Source organism: Haematobia irritans, chromosome 5 (assembly GCF_050003625.1).
Source record: "Haematobia irritans isolate KBUSLIRL chromosome 5, ASM5000362v1, whole genome shotgun sequence".
In the NCBI taxonomy this organism is placed as follows: Eukaryota; Metazoa; Arthropoda; class Insecta; order Diptera; family Muscidae; genus Haematobia; species Haematobia irritans.
Window position 1 is genome coordinate 146,262,224 of NC_134401.1, and position 5,813 is coordinate 146,268,036.

Consider the following 5,813-nt stretch of genomic DNA (forward strand, 5'->3'; position numbering starts at 1 on the left):
TTACAGCAATAAAATTCTGACAAAATTTTCTACAAAAATAAAATTTTGACAAAATTTTCTACAGAAATAAAATTTCGACAAAATATTATATAGAAATTAAATTTTTACACTATTTTCTATAAAAAATAAAATAAGATTTTGGCAAAATTTTCTTTCAAAGTAAAATCTTGAGAACATTTTTTACAGCAATAAAATTCTGACAAAATTTTCTACAAAAATAAAATTTTGACAAAATTTTCTACAGAAATAAAATTTTGACAAAATATTCTATAGAAATTAAATTTTTACACTATTTTCTACAAAAATAAAATTTTAACAAAATTTTCTATAGAAATTAAATTTTGACAAAATTTTTCTATAGAAATTAAATTGTGATAAAATTTTCTACAGAAATAAAATTTTGACAAAACTTTCTACAGCAATAAAATTCTGACAAAATTTTCTATAGAAAAAATTTTGACAAGGATTTCAACAAAAATAAAATTTTGAAAAAATTTTCTACTGAAATAAAATTTTGACAAAATATTCTATACAAAAAAATTTTTGACAAAATTTGCTATAGAAAAAAATTGACCAATTTTTCTATAGAAATAAAATTTTGGCAAAATAAGATCTTTTTGTTTGGTAGTTTTTTGGTAAATTTTTCTCCAAAGTTTGTTAGATTATTTATTTTTGGCTCGAGTGGCAACCATGATGTCAATGTCATCTAAGGAGATGGAGTTAACTGTGGAAATTTTTCGTCCCAAGCAGTACATAATTAGGTTGCAAAAGACTTTCTGCAACATTCAAAACTAAAGGTGAGTTCCTCATAAAGGGTGATACGGTCAAAATTTGGTCAAGGGAAAACGCGTGTAAATCGGTGAAATCGTTTATTTTAAAAATCAAATTAAATTTCTTTTTCAAGTTCAATTAGTATAAAATTCAGGAAAAATATTCAGTTAGGCTTTCGCTTTTCCAAATCCGAATTGCCGGGCCTCACGCTTGACACCTGCCATCAGATTTTGCACAGCCACCTTGTCCACCTTCTTCGCCGCAGAAAGCCAGTTTGCCTTGAACTGCTGCTCGTCCTTAGCAGTTTTTTTGGTCTTCTTTAGGTTCCGCTTGACAATAGCCCAGAATTTCTCAATTGGGCGGCGCTCTGGCGTGTTGGGAGGGTTCTTGTCCTTGGGAACACCCTGCACGTTGTTGGCGGCGTACCACTCCATGGCCTTTTTACCGTAATGGCAAGATGCCACATCCGGACAAAACAGTACGAAACAATCGTGTTTCTTCGGGAAAGGCAGCAGACGTTTATTCAAACACTCTTTCACGTAAATTTCTTGGTTGACAGTCCCGGAAGCTATGAAAATGCTGCTTTTCAAGCCACAGGTACAGATGGCTTGCCAAACCAGATATTTCTTTGCGAACTTTGACAGTTTTATGTGCTTGAAAATATCTGCTACCTTTCCCCTTCCTTTTGCCGTATAAAACTCCTGTCCGGGAAGCTGCTTGTAGTCGGCTTTGACGTAGGTTTCGTCGTCCATTACCACGCAGTCAAACTTCGTCAGCATCGTCGTGTACAGCCTCCGGGATCGCGCTTTGGCCATCGTATTTTGTTTATCATCGCGATTTGGAGTCACTACCTTCTTGTAAGTCGATAGTCCGGCTCGTTTTTTGGCTCGATGCACGGTTGTAGACGATACACCCAGCTTATTTGCAGCATCTCGGAGAGAGAGGTTAGGGTTTCGCTTGAAATTACCGGCAACTCTCTTTGTCGTCTCAGCGGCTTCCGGTTTTCGATTTCCCCCCGATCCAGACTTCCTGGCTGTCGACAAACGTTCCCCAAACACTGTAGTTACATTTGTAACGGTTGATTTGACAACTTTTAGCGATTTTACCAGCTTTGCGTGCGAGTAGCTCGGATTTTCGTGATGCGCGAGCAAAATTTTGATACGCTGCTCTTCTTGCTTGGACGGCATTTTGACAACTGAAGAGTGAATTCCAAAATCAAAATAGGAGCAACATTCCAAACACACACACCTTCAAAATGAGGGGTGTTCAGGTTTTTTAAATGCAAAATTGAAAGAAATGCGTCAAGTTTATATTGACCAAATTTTGACCGTATCACCCTTTAGTTTTGTCCTATAGTGGCTAAAATACGTCTCATCATAAGGAGTTCTAATATTGTGTATTCATCGGCATATAGTGATTCCTCATTTTTAGTTCTCTCTCACATCTTCTGAGATTTTTCTATAAGCCTATCATTCTTCCAGGATTCTAATGGATTTTTAAGGTGCTCTCCCACCCATTAGTACCATCTCTCTTCGATCTCCAGATCATCGCAAAAATGTTTCTTTTTTTGGGCTATAAAAACAAACAAAAAATGCCCAATTATTATTTCTAATTGAATGTCCACATTCCATTTAAAAAACGAAGTAAATTAGTTCCCATATCGAGATCAAAATGTCAGGATTATTATTTTTTGTGTGCGCTCTTTTTCTCTTGTGCATACATTGTCAAAAAATCCGCAATTAATCAAAAAACAATATTGCCCCTGCTTCTTGATAAGTTACTCATAAAAAACAACAACAACAATAGACAGGATAACAATAAGTGAATCATAAGCACTGTGGGTGAATGAAATGAAGACCAAAGACCATGTCAACAAAATATTCAAAATCCCAAAAAGATTCCCGTGTGAGCCAAAAATGACAAGCCGACAAACCAAATAAAAACTCACCCTCAATAGCCTCGTTCGTAGATGCATTGCAAAGCAAAAGGCCATTTAAGCAAAAACACAAATTTAGTTCCCAGTGTAGGACTTGTGAATGAAACAACCAACCAACCAACCACCCACCGAAAACACCAACAACACCAAAGAAATCAAATAAAAATCATAAAACAACAACAACAACAGCAGCAGCATGAGTAGTAGTAATTGTAAACACAGTGAAAAGGATAAAAGTGACTGAGTGTATGTGTGTTCATCCCTCTCTTTCGCTCACAGCTAAGCTTTGAAAAATCCGAGGACGTGGGAAATGCACTATGAAGACGTTTCTCACGCATGTTGGACACGTGCTACGCCAACAAACGAAGCGAACTTTTAATGCAACCAAAATTGGAAATGGAGAACTTTTTGATGTGTGCCAAACAACGTCCAATGTACGTAGTAGAATATGATGACAACAACCGTAAATACTACTCCTTGGAGTATATTTTTGAGTGTCTACGTGTGTGTGTGGACAGGCTAGTGTACGAGATAGCCTTGAATGAAATACATAAAAATGTTAAGCTTACAAGATACAAATATGAAAATACAAGTATCTTAAACAATTTACAAACATAGGGTACAGTGATCCAAAGCAATTAAAAACAAATTTCTACATTTTTATGGAAATACAAATTTGACAAAATTTTCTATAGAAATAACATTTTTGACTACAATTTTGACCCAATTTTTTGTGTAGAAACAAAAATTTTCTCAAAATTTTATTTCTATAGAAAATATTGTCAAAATTCTTTTTTTATAAAAAATTTTGTCAACATTTTATTTCTATAAAAACATTTCTCAAAATTTTATTTCTATAGAAAATGTTGTCAAAATTTTATTTTGAGAAAATTTTCTATAGAAATCAAATTTTGACAAATTTTCTACACAAATAAAATGTTGACAAAATTTTCTATAAAAATAAAATTTTGACAAAATTTTCTGTAGAAATAAAATTTTGACAAATTTTTCTATAGAAATAAAATTGTGACAAAATGTTCTATAGAAATAACATTTTGACAAAATTTTCTATAGAAATAAAATTTTGAGAAAATTTTCTATAAAATTTTTTTACAGAAATAAAATTTTGACAAAATGTTCTATAGAAATAAAATTTTGACAACATTTTCTATAGAAATAAAATTTTGAAAAAATTTTTTATTGAAATAAAATTTTTCCAAAATTTTCTATAGAAATAAAATTTTGTTAAAATTTTCTATAGAGATAAAATTTGTACAAAATTTTTTATAGAAATAAAACTTTACCAAAATTTTCTATAGAAATAAAATTTTGTTAAAATTTTCTATAGAAATAAAATTTTGACATAATTTTCTATACAAATAAAACTTTACCAAAATTTTTTATAGAAATAAAATTTTGAGAAAATTTTCTATAGAAATAAAACGTTACCAAAATGTTCTATAGAAATAAAATTTTGTTAAAATTTTCTATAGAAATAAAAATTTACCAAAATGCTCTATAGGAATAAAATTTTGTTAAAATAGAAATAAAATTTTGACAAAATGTTCTATAGAAATAAAATTTTGAGAAAATTTTCTATAAATTTTTTTTACAGAAATAAAATTTTGACAAAATTTTCTATAGAAATAATATTTTGACAAAATTTTCTATAGAAATAAAATTTTGAAAAAATTTTTTATTGAAATAAAATTTTGAAAAAATTTTCTATAGAAATAAAATTTTGTTAAAATTTTCTATAGAGATAAAATTTGGAACAAATTTTTTTTAGAAATAAAACTTTACCAAAATTTTCTATAGAAATAAAATTTTGACAAAATTTTCTATAGAAATAAAACTTTACCAAAATTTTTATAGAAATAAAATTTTGAGAAAATTTTCTATAGAAATAAAACTACCAAAATGTTCTATAGAAATAAAATTTTGTTAAAATTTTCTATAGAAATAAAAATTTACCAAAATGTTCTATAGGAATAAAATTTTGTTAAAATAGAAATAAAATTTTGACAAAATGTTCTATAGAAATAAAATTTTGAAAAATTTTTTATTGAAATAAAATTTTTCCAAAATTTTCTATAGAAATAAAATTTTGTTAAAATTTTCTATAGAGATAAAATTTGGACAAAATTTTTTATAGAAATAAAACATTACCAAAATTTTCTATAGAAATAAAATTTTGACAAAATTTTCTATAGAAATAAAACTTTACCAAAATTTTTTATAGAAATAAAATTTTGAGAAAATTTTCTATAGAAATAAAACTACCAATATGTTCTATAGAAATAAAATTTTGACAAAATTTTCTATAGAAATAACACTTTACCAAATTTTTCTATTAGAATAAAATTTTGAGAAAAGTTTTCTATAAATATAAATTTTGACAAAACGTTTTTTAAAATTAAAATTTTAACAAATTTTCCATAGAAGTAAAATTTTGACAAAATTTTTGTATAGAAGTAAACATTTTGACGAATTTTCTATAGAAATAAAATTTTGACAAAATTTTCTATAGAAATAAAATTTTGACAGAATTTTGCATTGAAATAAAATTTTGACAAAATTTTCGATAGAAATAAAATTTTGACAAAATTTTCCATAGAAATAAAACTTTACCAAAATTTTCTTGTGAAGTAATATTTTATTAAAGTTTTCTAGAGAAATAAAATTTTGATAAAATTTTTTATAAATATAGACAAAACTTTAGATTTAAAATTTTAACAAAATTTTCTATAGAAATAAAATTTTGACAAAATTTTCTATAGAAATAAAACTTTGAGAAATTTTTCTATAAAATTTTTTTACATAAATAAAATTTTGACAAAATTGTCTTTAGAAATAAAATTTTGACAAAATGTTCTATAGAAATAAAATTTTGACAACATTTTCTATATAAATAAAATTTTGAAAACATTTTTTATTGAAATAAAATTTTACCAAAATTTTCTATAGAAATAAAATTTTGTTACAATTTTTTGTTACAAAGAAATAAAATTTTGACAAAATTTTCTATAGAAATAAAACTTTACCAAAATTGTCTATAGAAATAAAATTTTGTTAAAATTTTCTATAGAAATAAAATTTTGACAAA